This window comes from Phyllostomus discolor, chromosome 8, assembly GCF_004126475.2.
Source record: "Phyllostomus discolor isolate MPI-MPIP mPhyDis1 chromosome 8, mPhyDis1.pri.v3, whole genome shotgun sequence".
In the NCBI taxonomy this organism is placed as follows: Eukaryota; Metazoa; Chordata; class Mammalia; order Chiroptera; family Phyllostomidae; genus Phyllostomus; species Phyllostomus discolor.
This window is the reverse complement of record NC_040910.2, coordinates 102,011,637-102,024,127: the sequence shown is the minus strand read 5'-3', so window position 1 is coordinate 102,024,127 and position 12,491 is coordinate 102,011,637.

Here is a 12,491-nt window from a genome sequence, read left to right as displayed (position 1 = left end):
ACTGGGGATACTGTTATCCAACTTCACAGGTGGGGGCAGTGAGGCTCAGGACATTGAAGGGCTTCCTTGCCAAAAACACACTGGGAGCGAGTGTTAGACCCCAGATTTGAACTTGGACTTGGCAGACTCTTAGCCACGCAGCAGGATGTGACAGTGCTAGGGACACCGATCAGACATCAGGCCCAGGACTTCCGGATACCCTGACTTACCCTGGCCATGCCCCTCACTGTGTTCCTATGGCTTAGAGGCCTGTGCTCCATCTGGTCTCATAACTGACGACAGCGTGGGGATACCCTGAAAAGGAGCTGCCCTTTGGCCCGGTCTCCACAGCTCACTGAGGTTCATCGGCACTGTCCTGAGAACGGGATTCTGTGTGGGGAGGGGGAATCAGAGTGAGGGCCTGGGCATGGGGTCTTTGTCCCAGGGTGCAGGGATCTGTCAGACCCTCCCCTCACATGCATTCAGCATCCCAGCCCAGGGCACCTGGCTGGAGAGACCCTCGCCACTCCGCATTCACACTAGTGCAGGACCCTCCTCCTTGGAAGCCTGCCCGGCCACATGTTTCCCAGCAGCCCCACCGGCCAGGCCTCACTCACACCACCCTTCTCCTACATGCGCTGGGCCAACAGCCTATGGGGGCCCTCTGTCCACCTGGGGAGGGCTCTGGGGGCAGTGGAGGACCAGGGAAGCAGGGACACATAGGTTTCCCCTGTGGCAGCTGGGCAAAAGTTAGGCCTGAGAGTGAGTCTTGCACAGTGGGGCCTGCCCAGCTCCCAGAATCAGTGGGACCCCCTTTCCCTGGCCCTGCTGGGGGCTGGGTCAGCAGGCAGCCGGAGTCCTCAATGCTCTCCTGGGTCTAGCATCAACTGTACACCCAGTCAGCTTCAGGGAGGGTGGCCCCAATGGCCAGAATCCCAGCAGAGACAAACTAAACATCTAAGAGGCTGCAGAGCTTCCTCTGATCCTGGGACAAGACACGCCCAAGAGCCTTCCAGGCCTGAGATGGCAGAGTCAAAGAGCCTTGGAACAGGCCTTTCTTGGGATGAGATGAAGAGAGACACAGGAGTGAAAGGCATGCAGCTCAAAGCTGATCCTGCTCACAGATGTCGTGGGCTGGAGCCAGGCCAGGGAGAAATGGGGGGGGGGGGGGGAGGAGCGGGGAGGCAGAGATTAGAGGCAAGGGGGTGTGGAAGGAATGACTTCGTGAGCTCCTTTAGGCTCCAGATCCAGCCTGCCCTCTTCATCCCAAACCCAAGGAAGCGGACTCTCGAGCCCCGCAGGCACTCTGGAGTGACCAGGGCTACAGAGAGAATAACCCGGTGGACAGGGAAGTAACTGGCGGACGCTGAGGCACACCCGGGACCGCAGTGGCAGCGACCCACTCTGGAAGGCGCTGAGCCCGGCTACGTGCGGCGGCGCCGCAGCGCCCTCTGTTGTTCGGAGGCGGAGGCGGCTTGTTCAGAGCTTCATAGTGGTTAGAGGGATAGGGTACCTGTGGGACTGGCCCAAAGCAAGTTCCCCTGAGTCCCAGGAGTCGGTCCGGACTGATCCGACCTGGGAGGACCTGGGAGGACCTTAGAGTCGCCTGCGTCAATCCCTACTTTATTGCTGGGTAAACTGAAGAGAGAGAGAGAGAGATGACTAGCCCCAAAAGAGGCTGGGGCCAGGGATGGGACTAAGGGGCTCAGTCCCAGCCATGGTGCCGTGGGATGGCCAGGATTCCCTGGCCACCCCACCAGCCACGCTTCCCACCAACCACCCCAAATCAACCCACTTCCAGCTCCCTCCAAACAGGTCCCCCAGCACAGCCTCTGTCTCCCACCCCTTCTACCCAAACCCCCCTCCCGTAATGATTCTAGAACCTCCCAGCCTTGCACCAACCCCTCCTCTGCTACCATAACCCCGATCCTCTTCAGCCCACCCCGGTCTCCCAGCCTCAGGCGACTGACTACCTGTGCGCCCCAACACACCCAACCATTTCCCACAGAAAGCCTTCTGCTTCTTCTAAAAATATATATAAATTACTTTATTGTTCAAGTACAGCTGTCTGCATTTCCCCCCCACCACTCCCCCCCACCCCAGCCAAACCCACCTCCCTCCCAGCTTCCACCCTCCCCCTTGGTTTTGTCCGTGTGTCCTTTACAGTAGTTCCTGAAAGCCCTTCTCCCCAAGCCTGCTTTTTAAAAATTTTTCCCCAGGAAATGAAGACTTTAATTTTTCTTTTCTTAATTAACTTTATTGGATTTTCTTTTTAATTACAAATCATAGCACTGCGTGTTCTTTGTAACAGCTTCGACAAACTAGAGGGACCTAAAGACAAAGCCGACCACCTCCCCTCTCCCCTCCCAGCCCCACAGCCCTGAGTCACCAGCGTGGCTGAGGGAGGGCTGTCTCCTGTCCTGTTTCTCCAGGGTGGCTCACTCCACAAGGAAGAAGTGTTGAAACCTACTATGCATTGGGCCCGGTGCTAAGCCTGGGCTACGGGAGCAAACTAAGACAATACGGTGCCCATTGTTAATGGGGCTTTCATTCCACTGGGGGAGAGGAGGCCAGAGACAGTGAACTAAAGTATTTCAAATAGTGATGACTTCTCTGGGCTCGGGCAGAGGGGAGGGGCGGGGTCTGAGGCAGGAACCAGGCTGCTTTAACTGGAATTGCCAGGGAAGGACTGTCCGAGGGGGGACATTTGATCTGAGCCCCAGTGAGGGGTCACTGTGGGCCACTGTGAGGGGGCTGTTCTTCTGGGGGCGCCAGAAAGGCACTGAGAGCACAGGAACCCCCGGGGTGTCCACTGGGTGGAGAGTGTGTTGAAGGTGGGCCAATATGGCTGCCGGGGACACGTGGAGATGGAGAGCTAGCTGGTCAGCCCTTCTTCTTAGTTGAAAATGGGCTCAGACGACACACGTGGCTCTGCCTCTGCTCTTTTTCCCGCAGTGCCTCCAGGCGGGAGCGCGCCACTCTCGCTGCAGCCCCCTCTCTGGGGGACCAGCACCCACGGCTGCCTCAGCCCAGGTTGTTCATCTTCCATTTTTTACAGTCCACAGGGTAAAAAAAAAAAAAAAAAATCACATCCATTTGAGGAACAAAGGGAATAAAGTACTACTGGATTAAAACCCAAAGTATAACATAACTATTCATGAGCCCATACTGACTTAAATATGCTATTGAATGCACTAATGAGCGGAGTGATGGGGAGAGACAAATCTCCGTGCAAAGGCATTCCACATAAGCGGTGCGGACACTTCATCCTAAAAGAGGGGGCGCAGAACCCCCCCCCCCCACTGCTTCATTGTGGGCTGCACAGAATGCCTTCCTTCTAAGGAGTACAGTACAGAAAGGGGCGGGCTGGGAGGGGAGGGGGTCCTTGTACAGTGATGACACCTGACAAACGTTACTTCAGCCAGGTGATCGAGGTCAACTTCAGTACCGCAGATCACGAAGACGGTGTGCAGCCTTGCTGTGATGCGCTACAAGTGCATTTTTATCCCTGTGGTCACCTTCCCCCAAACCCGCAGCCCCTGTCTGTGAGAAAAACATCAGACACACTCCAGCAGAGGGGAGCTCTGCAAAATACCCGACCAGCCCTCCTCGCACCGTGCAAGTCATCAGGAGTCAAGACGAGGCTGAGAAGCTCACCGCCAAGGGGAGCTGCGGAGACTGAGTGTAAGGGGCTGCCCTGGACGGGATCTGGGCACAGCAAAAGGACATGAGAAAAAACTAGGAACATGCAAATAAACTATGCACTTTAGGAAGTGATAGGTCCGTATTGGTTCTTTCATTGTAACAAAAGTACCAGTCGTAAGTTGGTAGTAGTTGAGGCAACTGTGTCCTGGGAAGCCACCTGTGGGAACTCTCTGTGCTTTCGGCTTTATCTTTCCTGTAAGTCTGAGACTGTTCCAAAAAAATAGTCTACTGATCAAAAAGTACACATCTCATTGTTCTTTTATTTGTATTCTCCTCCTCCTGAGGCTGAGTCTCTTTTCAAATAGATGTTCTGTGGACTGTTTTTCACACTTGTGCAAGTTCTTTATTTTTGCCTTTTTCTTATTGGTTTATAACATTTTTTTCGTAGTAAGGATATTAACCCTTTGTTAAACAAGTTGCAAATATTTCTTCCAGTTGATTGGTCTTTTTATTTTGTTTATGGAAACTTACATCCGTCAAAAATACTTTTTATTTCCCCATAACCACGCCTTTCTTTTGTTTGTTTGTTTGTTTTATGGCTTCTGGATTTCCTGTCCCTGCAAGGTGAGAAAAATATTCTTCTAAATTTTCTTCTAATATGTTTAGGTTTTATTTCACGTTCCATCTTTAATCCATCTGGGATCCGTTTTGTCGGGTGGAAGGTGAGAATTTGGCTTTATTTTCTTCAGGTGCGTCACTGACATGGCAGCATGGTTCACTAAACAAATCAACCTTCCCCCTCAATGGGCATTCCCCCCGGACAGATCATAAGCTCCCATGTAGGTCCTTGGATCTGCTTCCGCGAGAACCTCTCCTCCAGTTCTCCACGCCGCCATCGCCATCGACATCCGGCTCGAGGTCCCCACCCACCTTCTCCTGGAACCGGCTGGAACCGGCCTCCCATTCCTCCCTGCAGGGCTTAGCCCGTCCGCTTCCTGCAAGCCGCCCACGGGGCTCATTCACTGCACACGTGCATTGACCTCCTTCTGGGCGTCAGGTGCTGGGCCAGAGAAGGCTGTCCCTGTGGACTTCCGGGGAGGGAGGAGGGGAGAACAAAGTGCAATAATGTTGTGAGGTCAGGCGGCTCTGGGGGTGCAAAGGTAGGAGAGGTCCGTTTCAGAAAAGCGTCAAGAAGAAAATGATGCCAGAGCTGGGGGGCGTCACCTGGGGTGAGCACGGGTTTGCCCCACAGCCAAGAGGAAAGGGGAGGTCGGGCGGAGGGAGCAGCACGTGCACAGCGCAGAGGCAAAGCCTGGTGCGTCTGGGGAGCTGCAAATGTTTCAGAGGCCACAGCCAGGGAGAAGGGGAGGGGAGGGGAGGGCGAGAGGGCCGGAGCACTCGCCTAAGCACACTGAAGACGTTGCACTTTCTCCGGAGGAGCAGCGCCGCGGTGGCACGTGGCGGGAGTGTGCCCACGCTCTTTCTCCCCATCCACGCTGCACCTGTGTTATCATCCTCTTACTACTGTTCCTTCAATTAGCTACCTCTTTTCCTAAAATAGATTCCACTTAAAGGGATGTTACCCACTTCCATAAACGGGAAACCCGTCTCCCTTGCTATAAATAAAAGGGAATTGAAAAGCTCAAACGAAACATATTTCCATGAAAATTAAAATTGTTCATCTGCAATATCCGTAAGAGGCATCTCCCGGCCAACACAACACAGACCTCACCCCAGGACACACTGGTGCGGTGGGTGAAGGGGTGGGCACTGGAAGCCAGCAGAGTATTAGCTGTGGCTCCTTGGGGAAGCCACCTTGCCTCTGGAAGCCTCAGTTTTCTCATCTGTGAAATGGGGCGGCAATAGAACCCGCCTCATTGGGTGGTGCAATTAAACGAGAATTTGGTTCACGTGCAGTAGGTGCTGTACTACGTCCTGGCACGTTTGGGACCATGAGAGGCCTCCCCAGGGTTTGAAACAGGAGAGGGGCACCCTCTAGTTTGCACCCTAGAAATCAGTCTCCCTCTGGCTGTGTCGTGGGCAAGGAAAGCCAGGGGATACCCGTCCAGGGCTGCTGGGGTCGCAGTGAGTGAGGACGGAGTCCTGAAGCCTGCGATGGGGTGGAGGAGATACAGCTGGGTATCGGGGAAAGAGACCCGAGGCAAGGCTGGCACCAACGTTCTAATCGGGTAGGGTGCGTGGCTCTTCCCGGAGCGGGGGACACGGGAAGCCACAGGCCTGTGGGTCAGACTGTGCTGAGCGTGATTTTGGTTACCCTGAGTTGGCAGAGTCCGTGGAATCCCATGTCCACAGGTGGCCGATGTTAGGCCTGGCGTTGAGGAATGAGCGAGCTAAGGTCTGGCCCCCACCAGCTCGCGGCATTCCCAGGTGAGTGAGTTTGCCCGGAGCAGGTGTGGGCAGCCACACCTCCGTGGTGCTCCAGGCAAAACAGGGGTAATAAGAGCATTTCCAGGTGGTGTCCTTCCTGGGGCCTCTCCAAACCTTCTGCTGGGCTCAGGCCTCTGTGGCCGCAGGCCTGGGAGCAGCCAGGACTGAGGACCCGCGCAGGCTATGGTGGTTCCCAGGCTCATTCCTCCCCATGCACCGCCCTGCACTGTCCCCATGGAAATCTCAGGGGGCTGGGGTGCCAACCTGAAACAGTGGTGACCCCAAATGGTGTGGCGAGAGAAAACCAAGGAGGTCTTTCCCCTGAACCTGGTGTGTCATTTGGCTACACCCCAACCCTGCCCCTTCCTCAGCGGGCCTCGGCTCCCCTCTCTGATCTGATTGGGAGGGAAGACCCTAGGTTGCGTCTCCCCAGCAGAAGCCTGGGTCAGGGCTGCTCAGGGAATCCCTTCTACCTCCCGGGTTCCCCTGACAGTGTCCGTTCCCTCTCTCCCCTCCCCCACTCAGATTGGCCCCGCTGTGAAGAGGTTCTCAGTACCGGCTCTTGATGGCGTGGCGGTCGCGGCTGTTCTTCCCTCTGCCGCCAGGCGTCACCACCGGCCTGGAAATGAAAGGCGCAGCCCGGCCCGTTTGGTCGCCAGAAAAGGAGAGAAGCCTCCAGGCAGCCCTGCGCAGGAGGGCGGGGACGCACGAGGGAGGGGGGAGGGGGACGACTTGACCCCTGGAGGTGACTGCTACTCGGTGGTGTAGCCCCAGTGTCCTTTGGTTATCCAGAGAGGCAAGATCCCCTGAATTCGGGCCGAGGTGGCCAGACCTCACGAGGTAAACCTGAGGGCCAGAGATGCAGGAGAGCTTGTGGCCCCCTGGGGTGCCCTGCCTCTAGACGCACCGCATGCCCCTTCCATGCAGAGGAAGCGGAGCTTCTCACTACAGATGTTACGTTGACCCACTTCACAAATAACAGAGCCGAGGCTCCGTGCCCGTGCCCCAGTTTGTAGGAACGTTCTCTCCCCGGCCCAGTCAAGGCTATTTGCACTACCGACCTGCCTCCCTGCAAGCTCCTGACACTTGAAAACCTGAATGAGTCAGTGAATGCGAATACAGCAATAGCCAGAGTTTACTGAGCACTTACTATGTGCCAGAGGCTGTTCTCAACAACCGTCTGTGGGGATGCTGTTATTATATCCATGAAGAAACTGAGGCACAGAGAGGTGAAGTCATTTGTGGAAGACAGTGACAAAACCAGGATTACGACCCAGGCGATCCGGCTCTAGAGTGATTCGTTATTTTAAAGAATCTTTATTAAGCTCCTCAGCGCCAGGCATGCGGAGAGGATCTGAGCACCTGTAGGTTCTGGGGGACCACACGCTTTGGCGGGGTCCACCTCACTTTTCTTGCTTCTGCAAAGCGTCCACAGGAGGCACCCCAAGTGCCCACCAGGTGGCGCACGAACCCCACTTGCCTCGGGAGCACCACGCCCACGCGCCTCTCCATCGCCCCCTGTGGGAGCTGGCTTGGCCCACGGCAACATGGGTCCAGCTGACAGGTGGCGGCCAGGTGACCTGGTGCCAGGTGTTGGCTGCCGGCCAGCTGTTGGCTCTGTGCCAGATCCCCTGTTGTCTGGCAGCCCAGCTCAGGCCCTGTTTTCCCCCCTTGCTTCTCACCTGCGAAGCCACCTGAGATGTAGCAGGAAGAAGCGTGACCAGGCTCCTTTTGTTCAGTGCGTCACTGATTACAAAGCGCTTTCCACCAGCTCAGTCCAGACCAAAGACCGGGGTACCGTGTGCCCAGTAGAGAGGCCGATGCGCTCACAGCCAGCACGGCCTCACCCTGTCAGATGATCCCCCTTCATATGCAGGAAAGCGGAGAAAAGGTTCACCCAAGGTCACCCAGAAAGCAGATCTCGGAGCCAGACTCTAAATCCAAGGCTGCTGGGCTCCGCGTCCTCGCCCCTCCCACTCTACAGGAACACTGCGGGGGGGGGGGGGGGGACCTTTACAGGCTGGAGGTCCCTCCTGGCTGGCGAGTCCTGGGAGAGGCAGAGGTATAGACATAATGACCTCTCGAAGCCTGAGGCGTGCGTGGTTCCGGGTGTTAGTGGGCGGCTCCCCTTTGGACCTTCAGACCAGGGCTCTGCCTCCTGCTTCCTCAGCTCCCGTGGCCCCTCTGCAGCCCTGGTGCCCCGTCTCCCGTCCCTGCTTCCTACATGACTGGGGCCGGACAGCCCCATCTCACACCCTCCTAAGAAGCGTCCTTTGCAAGCTCTTCACGCTTTCACCTCCGACGATTCCCGAGGCTCATCAGCCCCTCCTTGTCCCCGCAGTCGGCACTCCACTCTGCACCCAGCTACCCAGCTGTGCACCTGAGCTCCCTGAAGCACCTGCCTCCGCCTCTCCAGGGCAGGGCGCTGCGTGTCCCCTGCCAAGCTGCTCCTTGGCCGGTGTCCTCAGGCCAGAAAGCTGGAGGTCATCTTCAACTCCTCAGCACCTTGTCCTGGCGTCTAACTCCTCTCCATCCCAGCCCTTGAACATCCTCCAAGGCCATCGCCTCCTCCCATCCCGGTGGCTTCTGCCCTAATCCAGGCCACTGTTGCCCGCCAGCTTCCTGTTTCACCCGCCCTCCCAAATCCACCCTCCTCCACCCGGTGGTCAGAGCGGTCTTTCCCGCGATCGTTCTCCAGTGCAGATCGGACCCCTGTTTCAAACTTGAAATTAAAAGAAGAAAACCACCTAATCACAGGATAAAACCCCAAACCTTAACTCGATCCATCAAGCCCTAGATCCACTCCCCACTGGTCTCTCTGGCTCTCTGGCTCAAGCGCCCCCCCCCACCCCAACCCGCCTTCACTACTCTCAGCTCCCTCAGCTCCTCCAAGGCACGACAGTCTTCCCGAGCACGCCCTGTCCCGAGCACGCCCTGTCCTGAGCACGCCCCGTTCCCTCTGCCTGGGAGGCCCCTCCCCAGCCCTGTGGCCGGCCAAGGCCTCCTCCTCCTTCAGATCTCCACTGAGGGGCCGCCTCTCTCAGGCTTTGCCCTGACTCCTTCCAGGTAAATCGGGGCCCCTCCTTAGTGTCTCTGGCTCAGAACTTGCTGTTCATCCTTCATACCACTTGCCACCATCTCAGAGCTCGTGTCTTCTCGGGCGCAACCATTTAAGCTCCGCCTCTCCCAAAGCCCAGACCCTCCATGCCAACAAGCACCTCAGCCGCTCCGCTCACAGCTGTACCCCCACACCCAGCCCGGGGCCCGACATAAAAGCAGACACCGGGTGACTATTTGTAGAACAAACGATTCTTCCTCTCATCTCGTCCTCATCAGAGCCCCGTCCCCGGCGTGCTTTCATCTCTGGCCTTTGCAGAGTTGCTTCCTCTGCCTAGAAGTTTCCCTCCTTCCCCTCCTACCCGCGCTGATCCACATACAGTGAGATAATTTATCTTGGGATTTGTCTTTGGCCCCTCACTTGAATTAGGGTTTCCTTCTGGGCTCTGCTCGTCCCTTCCACGTAGCACACTACCATGACGCTTTAAAATCGCAGATGGCCGGGTAAATGTGAATGATTGTTCGTGATAACGACCTTCTCCCACCTCTCCTCCTGGTTCGGCTCTGCTGCAGCTGGCTCAAGGGCATCCGCTCTGCCTTTCAGACCACGAGGGACCCCATTTTCCGTTCATTCACTAGGCACTGACCAGGCACCTACTGCGTTGTTTTCTTTTCTGCAGCAGTGGAGAGGCTGATGGGAACTAGGACTCTTCCGAAGAAGCAAGTGGAGGCATCGGAAGTGCTAAGCTAATGCTCAGCTAACCCGCATCCAGGGTGCAAACAGGGGCTGAGGGGGCCGGGTGTGGGCTGAGGGGTGGGACTAGTACATAGAGTCCTGGCCTCTTCACTGAGCAGCAAGGCGTGTGGTGGGGGAGGGGAGTTGCGGGACCCAGAAAGGTGAGCCTGAAGGCCTGGCGTCACCGCCAGCATGCTGTTTTCCTGCCCCGGGAGCAGCCGGAGGGCCGAGGCTGGGTGCAGTTGTGGAGGAATCGCGGTCAAACTCAGCACCCTCTGCTCCGTCTCTGCCTTCCCAGGCCACTCCGCTCTTTTGAGCTGCTTCTCATTCCCTCTTTCCCAATGCCCCCCACACACCAGAGTGTGTCCGAGTGAGGTCTGGAGGTCACCTCCATCGGCATCAGGGCAGGGCAGGGCAGGAGCTTATAAAAATACATGTTCCTGAGCCCCCGTCTACCGATGAAGTTTCCCTGGGGTGGGACCCCTCGGAATCTGTGTGTACAATAACCCCACTCCACTTGGTCCACTGAAGTAAGACAACCCATCAGCCTGCCTGCCCTCCTGGCCCCTGGCTGCCTGCTCCTACCCAAGAACCTTTGGGAGCTGTTCTTCCACTCGCCCCTTAAATGTCAGAGTGCCCAGGACCCCCCCATCCAAGCCCCTTGCTCCCCTTATATATCCACGCCCTCAGCGCCCGGTGGAAAGATCAAGTCAGCATCATTTGCCGTCTTGGTGCCATTTGCGAGCAGGCCTGTGACCTCATTAAACACGACTGTCATTTTACACTTCTGAGCTTGTGTCCTCAGGATGGGAAATTACTGGAAAGCAAGGGCAGAACTAACCCTCCCTGTGGCCACGGGGGGGAAGATAACGTGGAACAAACCACAGCCTCCGTTACAAAGCCCCAGCCGCCCAGGGGCCACACCGCTGCGCCACCCACCCTTTTTTAGTCCAATGATGGTCCAACAAAAGCTCAGAGCCCCCGCCCCTCAATGCCCGAGTATCTCTCCACACCACACCCCTCTCCTTTCTTGGAGAGTGAATAAAAACTTAACTAGGTATTTTCTTCTCTTTGTGAATCCTTTCACAGCCCGAGCCACCAACCCCCTAATACCCACGGCTAGACTTTCTTCCCTCCTGGGGAGGCCAAAAGCACCCAGACTTGCCATGAGCAAAGCTGACCCTGCCGCCCCTCTCCCCAGCACCCACCTTCTTTCCCTCGCCTGCGGCGCCCATCACAGCAAGCATCTCACCTGCTACCCAGGCCAGAAACTTGAGCATCACACCTGACTCCCTTTCTCCCTTCCTCTCCAGCCTCAGCAACCACCAGACCCTGATTATTTTACTTCCTAAGGACATTTCGGCCATGGCATTTACCTCCTAACTGGTTCTCTCCCTCTATGCTTTCCTCTTTCCAGTGAATTCTCCAAAAGCTTCCTAAAATGCAAATCTGACTGTAATCGCCATCCTCCTTATTAAAGCCCTGCGGTAGATCCTCATCAACAAAAGCCCTAGTTAGTCCCTTGACCTGACACATAAAACCCTTCATCAGCGGGTCCCAGTCTTCTGCTCCAGCTTCCTCTTTTCCCCCCTGAGCTCCAGGAACAGCAAACTGCTTCGGCGTCTAGCCTCCAGACCTTGGATCAGCCAGTGCCCCTCGCCTGGCTGGTTCCTCCTCGTAACCTCGGCATCACCTCCTCTGGGAAGCCATCCCCGCCCCACCCTACCCCTGTCTGCACCATGCTTGGTGCATCCATAATGCCCAGTGCAGGAATCTATTATTCCATTCACCACACTGAGTTATAATCATCGATTTCCGTGTCCTGGTTCAGCACCAGCCAGTGAGATCCTTGAGGGCAGGGACGGTGTCCCATTCATCTCTGTATCCCAGCCCCTGGCCTGGTGCCTGACCCCGAGGACAGGCTTGCTGAGGGGTTGATGGATGAATGCAGAGGGGAAACTTGAAGGAAGTGAGAGCCGGGAATGGCCAAGAGGGCAGTGAGGGTGAGCCTGGCGGGAGGCGCAGGCGGAGCAAATGTGTGGGAAGCGGGAAGGCGAGAACTTCCCTTCGCTGCACTCCCACGACTGCACGCCAGACATTTTGCCTGAGCTTTGTTTGTACATTTTGTCTCACTTGGTTCCTGCAACAGCAGATCAGGAAACTGGCACCAGAGAACCAAAGCAACCTGCCCAAGGTCACACAGCAGGTGAAATCCAGAGTGTCTGGCTTGCAAAGCTGTACTTACTCAGCCGGGCCACACCGCTCTCCTGGGGACAGGGCCTTCTGGAGATGTACAAGGAGTGGGCCCAGCTTTGCCTCTGCCTAGCTGCACGCCGGAACCAGCTGCCCACGCTCAGGCGGACAGCTCCTTCCTCCCAGCCGGACAGGAGGCCCCAAGGCCAGACAAGGATTTATCTGTTCCTTCCTCCCCTGGCCTTTGGGGTCGTTGACTAGACACTCACGCCTCACCACCACCACCACTCGGGAAGGGCTGGGGCACCTGGTACCGCCCAGGGTGCCTGGGAACGCAGGGGGCTCTGTGACGCTGTCTGGGTTCTGCAGAAGCTGTCTCCCTCATTGCACTTGGCCCAGGCTGGTATTAAGATTCATCTGCATTCTCCGCGCACCCGCCTGGCAGATGGTGGGGGAGGAGGCTGGGTGCCTGCTGAGGGCTGCAGCCAGAGAC